At 45.1% G+C, this 15,433-nt stretch overlaps 1 long non-coding RNA gene across 2 annotated transcripts in view; it reads right to left on the bottom strand.

The window, feature by feature from the left end:
* Positions 1 to 15,433, bottom strand: part of LOC105463861 (uncharacterized) — a 128,250-nt gene that overhangs the window by 12,889 nt on the left and 99,928 nt on the right. The gene's annotated exons all lie outside the window — the stretch shown is intronic.

The raw sequence follows: 15,433 nt of genomic DNA, 5'->3' as shown, positions 1-15,433 counted from the left end.
TGTTATATGGATTGCCTTATTTACATTCCTCAGCTAATGTTCCTATGTTTGAAACTAAGGATAAGTTCCTCAGAAAGTATATACTTGGTCTCTCCTTTACCTTTTCTTCTCTTAAGATCAAAGGTCTCTTAGCATAGGCACCACCGCTAGAATTTCTAGTTCACCAGTACTAACCCAGGGACCACATTCTCATCAAAGGGTAAAAAGAAGGGAAACTTGAGCCCGCCTGGGAAGGCCCTCATCCTGTACAGTTGACCACCAAGACTGCCGTCCACACAGCCAAGAGAAGATGTCATACTCAAGTCAAGAAACCATCTTCCTCATCAGAATCATGGGTTACTGTACAGGGATCAAGCCTTACCAAGTTAAAGTTAAAAAAAAAAAAGCTTAATTTCCATATCCTTTCTATATTGCTTCCTTTTCTTTCCTGATTCTGTTACTAGCTCCTTTTGTTATTAATGTAACTAAGTCTGACTCAACTCAGACCATTGCCTTTAATACATGCTCTGTCATACCTTGTAAAGATGTGAAGGATCAATGACAGCTAACCTTTTCACACAAGTATTTGTGCCCCAGCCCTCTAGTTGACATAGTTCCTCCTAGCACTCACTGTTGTGAGCACCTGCAGCCGAGACACCAATTTTCTGCTCCTACAGCCTGGCAGCCTTGTAGTAGCTGGGACTATGTCCTTTGGACTACTCAGGAACAAGGTTGGACTTCCACGGAAGAGGTTTGTGCAGATCTAAAACCCCTCATCTATTTCACTAAAGGGACTGCCCCTTCTAATTGCCAGCCTTATCAGTGTAACCCTCTCCTTCTCTCTATCACCACCTCCACCTTAACTGACTCTAAACCTGCCCTTAGTTGCTCCTATGGTATGGGGATTGACTTAAATGGGAAACACCCCCTAGGCATTTTTAAGATATGCATTATTCCCCTATCTTCCCTTTCTTCAGTAGCCTCAGTTTTAGATCCTATCCCAGTTACTCCTACACCTAATAATAAAACTAGGGTGTCTATTGTAAAGATGAAGGATCTAAAACAAACCTTAGCCATTAAGACAAGGTATCAAAATGCAAATGCCTAGCTGGAATGGATTAAATATTCCATTCGCACTTTAAATAAGAGTGACTGTTATGCTTGTGCACACAGGCCCAGACTGTCACCTTTCCACTCGGGTGGTCTCCTTGTCAACCAGGTATGGACTATACGGTCACACACAGCTGTGACCATTAGTCATTGTGAGGAAGATTCTACCACAGGCTAAATCCTATCAAAATCCCACTGCTTGGGATAATCTATCATGCCAAGCTCTCTCTCTCTGCTGTTTCCTAAAGTTTGACACCCTGTGGGTCAGCCCCCAAGGGCAATCTAGCTTCCACCTCTAAATGCCAAGTTTACTTCGTGCCTCTCATGGCAAGTGGAGAATTTGGTGTTCTTTGGAAGCATAAAAGTATGCAAGAAGCTCAAGCCTTTCCAGGAGCTTGCCTATCAGTCTGCTGTTAGCTACCCCTGAACAAATGTATGGTAGTACCATGAAGGACCTTTACTGGACACTCTGCCAGATAATTGGAGGAGTATTTATGCTCTAATCCAATTGGCTATCCCTTTCACCCTGGCATTTTATCAACCTAAAAAAAAGTAAAGACAAAACACTGCAGGCCAAAAGAAACTTCTTATAAATCCTTTAATCCTCAGGTTTACATAAACGCTATTGGGGTCCCATGAGAAGTGCCAGATAAATTTAAAGCATGAAATCAAATAGCTGCAAGATTTAAATCTATGTTGTCCTGGTGGGTAACTATAAATAAAAATGTCTTCAAAGCTTTATACAAAAACTTGTCCCTGCTACTCTCACAAAATTGTTTCCTAACTCTCCACCATATTAAAAAAACTTACTTCTCTTAAAAGGACAAACAGAGCAATTAAGATAGAACATATTAAACAAGTTTGAAGAGGAATTATAAAATATAAGAGGGGGGAATTGTAGAGAATGGAATAAATAGAGGTCCTCTTCAAAGGGATTTTCCTCCCAGTCTAATTGAAAATAAATAGTAACGTCTCTTAAAAGCAACATTTTCTCAAAGATCTGTGCTAATATTCTTAAATTTTGCCAGTCATAATAAAGAAATCAATATACTCCGTGTTCTTAGCTCCCACATTTTAGCCTAGATATTTGCCCTGACATGCCTGAACCAGTCCAAACAAGCATTAGGTCATGGCCTATTCCTTTTCCTATTTGAAAATGTTTTTGCCTCTCTCAGCATTCCACAAGTTAGTTCCTCTCTGCCTTTGTTCTCTTCTGCCTTTGCCTCTTTGGGAAAGTTATAAGTTGCTAGCCAATTGAGTCAAGTACAAATTATGAGGTCCCATTCCAGCCAATGGAAGCCAGACACAGCAGTAGGGTGGACACGTCAGGTTATAAATGACCCTGTCTCCTTTGTTCATGTGTGCTCTCATGGCATGACTGCTAGTGAGCAGCACCCTTTCTGCAGAAAGTAAACTAGCCTTGCTGAGAGATCCTTTGTCTCAGTGTTGATCTTTACGACACCGAGCACCCATTCTCAACACCAGGAAGCCTCTTCCCTGGACACGCTGTGTGAGTATTCGAGACCCTCCATTAGGTCTCCACATATAGCAGCTGTGACCATCGGTCATTGTGAGGAGGATCCTACTACAGGCTAAGGAATCAGGCAAGAGAATCAGCTACAGAGAGAACCCAAAAGTTGGAGATGCTGGTTGCTGACACGGAGCAGGGTCCCTGTAGTTCACAGGTCCAGCTAAGTTAAAAGTGCCACCCCCCTTGAAATCCGGGCACCTCTGAGAAATAGCCTTTTCCTAAGGCCTCCTCCATGGTGACACAACAGTGTCCCTCATTGTCAAGCTTCCATAAAGGACAGTAACCTGGACAGGACCCATTCCAGCTTCACCCATCCTTCCTCCCATAGAGCAGGCCTCAGGGCTCAGAAAAAAAGTGGCAGAGGCCAATGAGGCCAGAGATGGTGAGAGAGCAGCAAGCTAGGGACAGCTGCCTGGAACAGGAGCAGGTGGGTCCACAGGGAGAAGGTGGTGCAAGAATGGGCAGAAGAGCAGAGGAGAACCCAGCCTCTGTGGGGCTGCAACCTAGAGTGAGACTGAGTGTGAAGTCATCTCACCAGGGAAGGTCAGGCCTCAGGAACAGGAGGGGAAGCAGCTCCCACCTTTCCTGCCCTGGACAGAATGTGCCCCCTCAAAATTATTGAAGCCCTGATCTTTAATGTGCTGAAATTTGGAGGTGGCATTTCAGAGATAATTAGAGTAAGACTAAGTCATAAAAGTGGAGGCTTCATGATAAAATTAATGACCTTATAAATAGAAGAAAACACAGGAGAAGGGTCTCTCTCTCCCTCTTTCTGTCTCTCCACCCACCTTCAAGCCCCTATCATGTGCAGATGCAGCAAGAGAGCAGGAATCTGCAAGGAAGCCCTCACCAGGACTGAATCAGCTGGAACCTTGAACTTGGACTTTCCAGGCTCCAGAACTGTGAGAAATAGATTTCTGTATTTTAAGTCACCCAGACTAAGGTGTTTGTTATAGCAGTTGAAGCCCAGGAAAACATCATCTCACACACTGTTTTGAATACAACTCTTCTATTTCTCCATCAAATTATCTGACGGCACCTGTCCCCAGCAGCACGAGACCCCAAGAAAAGAGCTCCAGCAGGGGCTCAACCAGCATGAGTCCCATGGGGCAGCCTCATTGTCAGGCACCAGATGGCAGGTGAGGCTACAGTGATACAACCACAATGTGAAAGTACAAATGTTTTTGCTATTTACAGACTGTGAGGAGCACATGGCACACCTAGAGATAATAGACACAGAGGTCAAGGAGTCCAGGCAGAGAGGAAAGTAGGGACCTGTAGGCCAATGGCTTTAGTGGGTCCAAGGTGTTATCTGAGGTTTCTAGCAGAAAGCTTTAATGGTGAGTTTAAAGCAAGCAAACACTGGGGCCAGGTGACCACGCTGTGACTGAGAGGTGGTCACTTTAAATTTCAGAGCAAATTTCATAACCACCGGTTTAAAGGAAGCAGCTGGGGAGAGGGGAGCCCAGCACACTAAGCAGGAGAGATGCCTCTAAGATTTTATCTCTGGCCACCAACTGCAGACATTTGGCAAGGTACAGTATTGTCACCTGTCACGGTGACTAAGCCCTGCCTCTGATATGAGGCAGGTAAACTTACACCTTAATAAATGAATGCCAAGGCAACATGAAATTACGAGCATGGGTGACATCCAGGGACACCAACAGCGTGTGGTGTTGAGCCCTAGGGTCAGGGTCCTGCATTCTGGTCCCCTGGGAGTGAGAAACAAAGATGACTTATCCCTGCTCCCTCTCTGCTCCCCTGTAATTGATCTTCCCATCCTGCACCTCCTTCTTCTGCTTCCAAACCTCTGCCCAGTGCTCAGCCCCAGACATCACTGCCCCAGGGCATACACACTGCAGCCCACTGCACATGAACACAAACTCGCAGGTGACAGAAATCTGTGTTTGGGACATCTGATTGAGAAAGAGGGAGGACAGTGAACTTACAGTCACAGAGACTGAAGCTCACGGGGCTGGAATGTGATGGATCTGTGATGTATGTGAATAATCTACTGTGAAATGTGGAGATTTACATGGAATAAAACATGCAGCCTGACCTGGGGTTGCTGTCATCCAAATTCCCCTCCATGTTCACCAGAGTGTGGCAGAATCCCAGCCTCAAGGCTCCCCAGGGGCTGCTGACCCAGCCAAAAGGGCATCTCCAAGGGCAGCAATGGTCCATGTGATGCCATATTAGACACTTTACCCTTGTGACCTCTTTCCATCCTCATCAACTTTTTCTGTGACTGCTCCCTACATTCCCACCCCACTCCCTCTGTATGGTTGTCTGGGGCATCCCAGGCTGATCCCAGTGCTGACACAGAACAGCGACTGCCTGAGTGCCCACAGCATGCCTAGGAATCAGCCAGGCCTCCTGTGACCTGCCCACTGCATCCCAGGAGGTGCAGAGCATGTTTGCAGGTCACGCACAGGCACCATCCATGACGTGGCCACCTGCTGGAGGTTTATCTACCCACCCACAATCTGCCCCCTGCTGTCTCTCATGAAGTCAGGAAGGAAGACAGGGCTGTCCTTTGTGCATGGGGAAGGTGAGGTGGGGGATATGAGCTCTCTTTGCTCTCAGAACATAGCCCACCCCCACACACCCTCTCAGGTATGAGCAGAGTCCCTTCACACAGGCTCTCCAGCCACTGCCTGTTCTTCTACACAGAGGAGCTTGACCTGCTTCAGTCCCTCAAGAGGAACCCCAAGGGATATATAGCGAGAAGGGCTAAGCCCATCCTGGCTGCAGAGTAAGTCTGTAGAAATCTCTCCAGCTCTGAGCCCCTGTTCTTTCCCAGTCTCTCTCTCCTGGGTCTTGAAGAGGTGTGTTCTGTGGGGACCCTGGGCATCATCCCACTCCCTTTTGCACCAGCCATGGGGAAGGTGAGGTGACCACAGGACAGTCAGCTGGGCCAAGGACAGAGGACACCAAAAATGGTCAGGAAGAAAACAGATGGGCCGCAGCCCCAGCTCAGCCACCAGAACCCAGGGACCAAGAGAGTGGCTGAGACCTGTCCTTGGTGACCACTGGGCCCACAGGCCCCACTGACCAATCAGCACAGGCCTTTCATACCAGGAGACATAAGAGATTGATCCTGTACACCTCCAGGAAGGAAAATACCCTCTTGGACAACTGGGTCATCAAATGTCTAACCATGGAAGCTATCGCAAAGCTCAACATAATGAAAGAGAGGGAGGGTCCTTCTCCCCAGCTAGCACTCAGCTCACTCAAAGCAAGGTGGGGGTGCATCACTGTGACAGGGTCCTGGTACAGCCCAGCCTCCTGCTCTGAAGGGAAAAGCCAGATGGGAATGGGAGAGGGCAGGGGGAGCGACTGTGCACCCTGACCTGGAGCAATGGAAATGGGAGGACACTGAGGGCCCAGGGCTGTGCTCGCCAAACCTAAAGGATGTCTTTGTGTGTGTGTGTCTGCACATAGTGTGTGTAGAGGTTGGGTGAGAGAATCACTGCTGAGGGAGGCAAAGGACTCAGCAATTCAGGGGCCTGAAACACAGACAGAAGAGAAACAGAAAGGAGGGACAAGGAAGCAGGACTGAGAGGGGAGGGGACAGAGAGGTGTCCTGGGCACAGACCCCACCCATGAGCCTGAGAAGTGCTCCTGCCCCGGGAAGAGGCTCAGCACAGAAGGAGGAAGGACAGCACAGCTGACAGCCGTGCTCAGAAAGTTTCTGGATCCCAGACTCATCTCCACAGAGGAGGACAAGCAGGCAGCACAGACCATGGTGCCCCCTTCAGTCCCTTTCTCCAGATGGCACATCCCCTGGCAGAAGCTCCTGTTCACAGGTCAGGAGAGAACTTTCTTGAAGAGGAAACGAGAAGGTTCAGGGACTGGCTGGGGTCTCCTGGGGAAGATGGGGCTCCCGGGGAAAGGGGACTTAGAGCTTCTACTGCTGCCTTAACAGGAAAGAAGACAACAGAGGGGACAGGATCAAAACAGGAAAATCACATTGAACTGAAATTGGTAAGAAGCAAACAAATCTTAAGTGTTCTCTATTCCAGGTTAATCATCACTGGCCACTACATTTTGAAAAATGATAATAATAACTATATCAGATAATACTTCAAATAAAAACATAATGAGGGCATAAAACATTGTCATCAGCCAAATTCAGAAACTGGAAAATAAATCACAGGCCTTGGAGGGCTCTGGGAATGCTCACAGACTCATTCACAAGAGTTCGCAGCATGTCCCAGGCACTGGGGTACAACCAAGATCATACAAATCCCTGCCCTCATGAACCTGATGCCGTTATAGGGAGGGGAGCAAGACATGCAAGGAGATCTGGAATGTGAGGTCAGGTGTTGACAAGAGCCTTGGAGAAACCTGAGCAGGGAAAAGTGAGAAAGGGAAGACCGAGAGTCTCTAGTGAAGGTATCAAGAAAGGGATCTTTCAAGGACACCCTGATGTGAGCCGGATCTGAGGTCAGTGGAAAAGGAACCATGCAGACCCCTGGGGAAGAGGATTCCACACAGGGTAATGCCAAGTTCAGAGGTGTTGAAGGAATGGGGGTCATGCTGCTGACCCTGACCCAGTAGGGGACACACACACACACACACACACACACACACACACACACACACACACATTTTCTCTCTCTCCAAGGCTCATGGGTGAAGAGAACCTCTAAGAACAAAGGGCCCCAACTTTCCACCCCAATACATAGGTTTTAATATTGACTGATGCTCTCTCCCCATCCTAACCTCACTTTTAACCTTCTGGAACCCACCCATCATTGCCAGAGTCACTATAGAAGCCATGCCATTCAATGCCACAGAGGAGGAGGAGATTTTCTTACTTGCCCACAATCTGCCCCTGAAAGTGATGGGCTACAACTGGTACAAAGGAAGAAGTGCGGATCTTGACTGTTGAATTTTAGGATATGCAATAGGCATTCAAAGATCTAGCTCAGGACCTGCATACAGTAGTCGGGAGGTAATATTTGCCAATGCATCCCTGCTGACCCAGAAAGTCACCCGCGATGACACAGGATTCTATACCCTACAAATCATAAAGACAGATTTTACCATTGAAGAAGCAATGTACCGCGTGCACCGTGAGTGATTCCCCATGACCTCTGGGTGTTGGGAGGTCAGTTCTACTTCACACACACAGGATTGTTAGGCCTGGGCTGTGCCTGTGCTCCCCTCTGCATTATTTCCCATTTTAGTGTTTGGGCATTCGGTGCGGGACACACACAGGGTAGACGAATTTCAATGGATCAGAATTCATTTCCTGCATCCATACCCTGCAGACACTTGCTGCAGAGACAGGACAATCTGATGGGGGAAACTCAGCAGGAGGAGATTAGTCTCAGCCCATCACCCTGTGCACTTCCCCTGAACATGACCCTGAAAAAGACCCTGGAGAACTACATCAGGGCCTGGCTCGAGGGGCCCCCTGGGATCCTTACAGAGAAGCTCAGTCCTAGAAGCCCTGGCCCCAGAACCCTGTCCTCAGATCCTAAATCCAGGTGACCCTGGAAAACCTGTGCCAGGGCTGGGTTGTGGCCTCCTGGGCAGGACTGACTGGGAGGAAGTATTGACCAGCCATATGATAGATGTGGCTCCTGGAGCTGCTCCCAGGCAGGGTTCAGCCCCAAGAGCCTCATCTGGCCAAAGACAGAGCCTTCTCTTTCACCTGAGACTCAGAGTGAACAGATGGACAAGCATCTTAGGCCATCAGCCAACTGCCCTGGGAGGCTTAGGAGACCCCATGGAAAGTTCAGTGTCTCCAGGGACAGAAATAGAAGAGACAAGATGTTCCTGGCAGCAACTTGTCCACAGGGGTCAGGTCTAAGGGTGCTCTCTCATGCAGGCGAATAATAAACACTGTTTATGTGACCACCTCCTCTATGCCAAGCATTAGGTCAGGTGACTGTGAATAATTTAAAGTTCATTCAGAGTCAACATGACAAGCCACAGACCATTTGCCATTTAGCTTCTATGACTGAGAGGAAACTGAGCCACAGGGAGACACAGTCACTGAACCAGGGTCACACAAACATGAGGGGCAGATCAGAGTCACACGAGGTCTTTCTGCAACCACATCTCTATCCTCTCCTCCATGAGAAGCGAGGTCCTATTAAGTTCTAAGGACCCTATGGTCATCTGTCGGCTCAAATCCTTTCTTCTTTGGCATCCAAACCTCAGAGGAGTGAGAGCAAATGGACAACTATTTAGTTTGTCCAGAACGAAATCACCTGCCCCAACCTTCAGAGCCAGTATGAGGAACATCCAGACCTTTCCCCTCAGATCCTAATCCCCCTCACTGAACCTGAAATCCTGTGTTTCCCAGAGTCAGTATCATTCCCATGAAAGAATAAAGGAGAGGACTTGGCTTTCTCTCCCCGCTCACACTCTGCACTAACACAGGCCCAGTGTGAGACACACACTCTGTAGTTCTCACGTGAGGGAAGGAGCGATTGAATAAAGGAATGAATGATTCATAACCTCTTTAGAGACTGGATCCTGGATGCAGAATCCTAGAAGTTTCTGGCCACACCTCTTCCCTGTCACTTGGGTGCTGAGACCCATGTTCCTTCCCTCTCACTCCCTGTCCCTCAAGCTACCCCGTCTCATGTGACTCCGGGGTTCCTAGGCCATGGGAGGGTTTTCAGGGATCCGTGGTACTGAACTGAGACCCTGAGGGCCCCTGGTCCCTGGAGTCTCTGAGGTCACTGTAGCCCCCACTGCTCACTGCCATGGGTGTCTCTGGCTCCCTCTGCTCCTCTGTGTCCTTCATCTTCTGCCCCTGCCCTACCTTCATTCTAGCTGGCATGCCCTGTCCAGCACAGCTTTCTCCATGCCTTGGACTTCCCCAGACAAAAGCTGACTGTTCTGCTGCTTTTCTGCTCACACTGTGGGCTGACCCAAAAACAAACAAACAAATAAAACAAACAAACAAACACTGAAATTAGCCAGAGTTGCCCCTTCTGCCAGGCTCCATTATGAGCCAATGTCTTCAGGTCACCAGGAGAATGAGCTTCCACTGCGTCCTATTCCAGGGCTCTTTCCTTCTGAGAGGCTGACTTACGGAACAGGCCACCAGAAAGAAATGAGTGGCTTTTCCATCCACTCTTTTTTTTTTTTTTTGAGACGGAGTCTCGCTCTGTTGCCCAGGCTGGAGTGCAGTGGCCGGATCTCAGCTCACTGCAAGCTCCGCCCCCCGGGTTCACGCCATTCTCCGGCCTCAGCCTCCCGAGTAGCTGGGACTACAGGCGCCCGCCGCCTCGCCCGGCTAGTTTTTTGTATTTTTTAGTAGAGACGGGGTTTCACCGTGTTAGCCAGGATGGTCTCGATCTCCCGACCTCGTGATCCACCTGTCTCGGCCTCCTAAAGTGCTGGGATTACAGGCTTGAGCCACCGCGCCCGGCCCCATCCACTCTTATAATCACCTGACAAGAAGACCAAAAAAAAAAGTTCATCTTGCCCCCTGCACAGGCAAAAGTAATTTATGAAGAGGGTGATTTGTAGTAAAGAAAGATTTTAATTAGTCCAAAGCTGCAAATCGGAGTTTCATTTATTATTATTCAAATCGACCTCCCCGATGCCTAGGGTTGGAGTTTTTCAAAAAGTTTGAGGTCTAAGGAATGGGTACTGGTGATCGGATGGGAATGAAATCATGCACGTGGGGGAAATCGTCTCTATGTGCTTGATCTGCCTCTGAGTGGAGGCCACATGACTGGATGAGGCATTACTCATGGGTCTGGATGAGGCCAGCTGGTTGCCAGAATGCAAGTCTGAGAAATACCTCAAAAGACCAATCTCATAATCTATAATAGTGATGTTATCTATAGGAGCAATTAAAGAAATCACTAGTCTTGTGACTGCAGGCCACATGACTCCTGAGCAATAATGGACTATAGAAACTATGACTATATTTTAGTAGGATTTCGGTCCCTCCCATAACCTAATGTTATGGTCTTTTATTACTTTTACAAAGGCCATCCTTGACAAAGAGGGAGTTTATTTTAGTAAGGGGATATTATCATTCTTGCTTCAAAGTTACACTATAAACTAAATTTCCCCCATGGTTAGCCTGGCCTATGCCCAGGAATGAGCGAGGACAGCCAGCCTCCAGCTAGAGGTAAGATGAAGTCTGCCATGCTAACTTTATCTCACTGCTGTAATCTTTGCAAAGGTGATTTCACTCTCTCCACTGACTCACCAGGGGATCAGAGGAAGAAGGACATGTCTACAGTCCCCAATGCCCATGGGCTTATTTCACCCGTTTCACTCCAACCTCATCCTGCTGTGGTTGTCACTCAGTTGTAACAAGTACAAAGATGAACAAACTTAAAAATCAAAAACTCTGTTAGACTGCTCAGAGAAGCAAGGTCTCAGTGCCAATGGCCCCATATACTGGAGAGACCCACAGGTAAATACAGAGTAGCACGTCTTATCTGAACAGAAACCCAGGCCCAGAAACTCAGTGGGGTGTCTTTTGTATCCTAGCCACCAGCTGACCTTATCCAGACACAGTAAAAAACCCTGAACTGTAACTGATGAATTGCTGAAAGCTCAATGTGGACAAGGCAGTGTTAACCACTCCAGCAGATGGATTAGGTATGGGATTAGGAGGACATTTTTGTGGCTCTTACTCCCTGGAACTATACCAGGTTTTCACAGTGAATGTTCAATAAAATTCCTCTCATCTTTCTTGTGGGGTATGGGGAGGAACCACTTAGAAAGAAGGCAATGAATTCAATTCTTCCTGGCAAGACCTGTCTTCATGAAGATTGTTTTACCACAGCCGAATCAGCTGGGGTTTGATGGAAGCTTAACTGGCCTAGGGAAGGGAAAATGTCCAACTCCAGCCCCCTCTAGCCATCATATCCCACCTAAGGAGGAGAAAATACTAAGAGGCAGTTGTGACATTCACAGCCCAGGGAACAGACCTCATTCAGGACCACAGAACCCCTCCCTCCCCACATTCACCACTATATCATTGAAGGCCTGCTCACCCAAGTTCCTTTCACCCAGTACATCATGTCTGGCTTTCAAAAAAAAAAAAAAAAAAAAAAAAGAAAAAAGAAAAAATACAAGACAGCTACGGCCAAAAAAAAAAAAAAAAAAAAAAATACGGGTTGAAAGACAGAGCAAGGATCAGAACCAGACACAGATATGGCAGAGATGTTGAAATAATCAGACTGAAAATTTAAAGCAACTCTGGTTACCAGTTATGAAGGAAAAAGTGGACACCATACAGGAAAACATGGGTGATGTAAGCAGAGGGATGGATATTCTAAGAAAGAACTTAAAACAATGCTGGAAAAAAAAATCTCTATAAATGAAGAAGCCTGGTAGCCTGAACACAGCTGAGGAACAAATATCTAGCTTGAGGGTGTGTCAACAGAAACTTCTAAAACTGAAATGGCAAAGTTTAAAAAGAGTGGGAAAAAAGTGGAACAACATATCCAGCTTTCTTTCCAATATTTTGTATTGACAATAGCATATTTTATATTTTGTAGTTGTGGGGCCACTTCAGAGGCTGTAACATACATGTAATGAGAATAGTGGTGGTTCCTGGGACAGGGTGGAGCTGGCCAGGTGGGTGCTGTCTGACGGGTTTGCTGCCAGTTTTACACACACTTGTGTCCTCATGATGACACCCTTGTCAAAAGGTGGGGGGTCCTTCAGGTGGGGAGATGCATGAGGCACTGGCATCTCACTTAGACTCTGCTCAATTTAAACAAACATAATCAAACTCTAGTGTTTCTTGAGATCAAGAGAAAATGATGAAAGGATTTCACATGCCTGTTTTGGGCCCCTCCCCATTTTGCCTTACTGCACAGAAATTAGAAGCAGGGACTTCTTTCTAAATTCACTAACATAACACACATCACTTCTCTTAATTTGGCGTCATTCCTCACTTTATGTAATTGACACACCTAAAACTTTCTCTCTGACCAATCCTGTCCTCCCAACAGAATGCACACGCCTCCCACTACCCAGGGAGTTGCTAATTCCAAACCACCTTCAGCATCTTTCTTTGAGCATAATGTGATCCAGCTGGAATTCAGGGCAGACCTAAACCTTTTTATGTTATCAGGATGAATACTACTTCCAGCAATCGATCTTAGATCTTTGGACCGTTAATAACAGTGTACGCTTATAGAAAAAGAACTGTTTCCTACAAACTTTCATTTTACTATTTGCAGAACATGACGCGAGGTCCAAACTCAAGACGAATTTTTAAATACGAATTTTAGTACTAAATATTGAGCATCCCAAATCTAAAAATCCAAAGTCTGAAATGCCCTAAAATCCACCATTTTTGACCACTTATGTGATGCTTAAAAGAAATGTTCACTGGAACATTTGGATTTTGAATTATTAAAATATGAAATGCTAAACCACTAAGTATACTGCAAATATTCCAAAATCAAAAAAAGTTGGACATCCAAAACACTTTTGGTCCTAAGTCTTATGCATAAGAAATACTCAATCTGTATGAAATATAGGCACCAAGCTGTAAAGTAGACCTCTAGAACCTTCTCAGCCTGCATCACTGAAACTGTAGACCCACTGAACAACTCCCCATTCCCCCCACTGTTTTTGATATGTAGTTCTTCTGAAATTTTCTGAATATAATATTTTGAAAATTAATCCCTTATCAGATGTATAATTTGCAAATAGTTTTCCATCTCATGGGTTGCCTTTTCACATTCTTGATGTTTGTCCCTCTTCATTAATAGGCTACACCAACAACTCAGTAATCCAGTTGAGAGACAGAAACGAAAGGGAAAAGCCACCTGATTTGATATGTTAAATTATATAAAATGCATTTTCAAATGATAAGTGATAAGTGATGCTAAACCTTCTCTAAGTTTTATTTATGGGTATGTTACTGATATGAGTGTCCCCAAAATTATTAGATTCCTAGAAATTGAATATGTTATAATAATCGTGTCATATTCCACAGAAGTTAGTCAGAATGTAATATGCCACAGAAGTAACTACATTTCTATGTGAGCTGTCTTTATTATTTATTCCTTCTCTCCTTTTTTTTTTTTTTCCCATGACAGCTGCTTCAGGACAAGAAAGTTCTTTTGGTCTCTCAGTTGGGACCACTGTCAGCATCATGACTGGAGTACTGGCTGGAGTTACTGTCTTTATTATACCAAACTCTCATCAGAGTTTTAACAATAGTCATTTTACATGTTGGTCATTCACAGATACTTGTTTGGATTCTTCCTGAAAGCATTTGCAATCAGCTACAGTCCGAAATTGCTTCTATTTCAAAAGATTTATGGAAAAGATGCTGACAAGTACTCTTGAATACAAGTTTCTGAGCAGTTCAAGATTATACCACTGGATTGTCTATGGACTTCAAAAACTTTAACAAACAGGCTGATGCCTTCATGAAATATGCCAACCTAGACCAAGCAGAACAAAAATAATTTCATTGAAATAAATGATAATGTGGATAATGTTTTTATAATTTTTATTTGAAAATTTGCTGATTCTTTAAATGTTTTTTTTCCAAATTTATGGAATTTTTCTTCTTTTAAGCTATCTATGTCTAAAGCAATTTGGTAAAGTATACTTTTGGAAACAATAATTGAAGCCCATTTATTTTTGCTCTTTACCGAACTGTCCCAGGATTGGGAAACTATTCATGAGTATTCATATGTTTATGCTAATACAGTTATTTGCACAAGCTTAGTAAGATTCTTCTCTCTTTACAAGAGGACATGTTTCCAAACATTGGTTATATTACCAAGGCTTTGACTCAGATATTATATTTGAGAATATACGTAGAATGGACCCATAAGTACTGCAGGCAAAGTCTGAAGATGGCCCTCATTTGGCTTCCTTGTCTCAAGAGGTTTGTAAAAGTTTAATCTGAGATTCCTTATAAAAACTTCTAGCAAAGCAAACTTTAGCAAGAGCCTCTGTGGACCATTGCTACTCTTGATGAACTTATGTAAAGAATCCCGGCAAAGTTTGATAAGACTAAACCTACTTTGTAAACAAATTTGTCCTACTGGGATTATCTTTGGTAAAAATAGATATGCCTATAGAGAGAAAAATTATGTTGAAAATAAAGACTGTAGTATACCTGCTATGAAATTGCAGCTCTGTTCATGGTTTTTGAGTTTTTATTATTCACTGGTAGACTGGACTAGACCCTGAATTCTTCTAGTTCCTCCCATCCAGTTTTCTCTTATTGAATCAGTAAGAACAAGATCTGCTTTGTTTCTGAAGCCCTATAAGCTGGATGGAGGTGGAAAGCTCAATGTAAATTTCACGGGAAAACCCTCGTGCCTGAAGTATGAGTCACTCAGAGCTCACCAATATGTTTGACACCGTTAACTACAGACACTCAAACTGCCAAAACCAGGACAAGAAGTTGACAACTTCACACTGTGAAAAACTTTTGCCAAGTTGTCAGAACAAATCTCCACATCAAAAAAAAGGCTCTTATCCCTCTTGATTTGTCCATGCTTATGCCTGCCTCTTTCACTTGGCAGGATAATGGTATCATTAGAAATTTCACGTGAAGTAGCTTCTGAGAGTAGCTTAACAGAGTGACGGATATATCATGACACCCTCAAATTTTTACATAAGATATTCTTTTGTCCACCCAATGGCTGACATTAGCAGCATCTTTAACACAAATGTTTGTTCAAATGTACAGTAGTCCCTTTTAAAGTTACATTTTCAGACTCACTTGTTCTCACTCCCTGTTTTAATTTAATGAGCCCTAGACTGCTAGACAATAAAATTGTTCCCTACCAGCTGAACAGGGAGAAGTCTGTGCAGTTTCTGACACAGATTGTT

The sequence above is a fragment of the Macaca nemestrina genome, chromosome 20 (genome assembly GCF_043159975.1).
Source record: "Macaca nemestrina isolate mMacNem1 chromosome 20, mMacNem.hap1, whole genome shotgun sequence".
Classification (NCBI taxonomy): Eukaryota; Metazoa; Chordata; class Mammalia; order Primates; family Cercopithecidae; genus Macaca; species Macaca nemestrina.
Note: the sequence above shows the minus strand (reverse complement) of the source record. Positions and strands in the feature narration are given on the sequence as shown.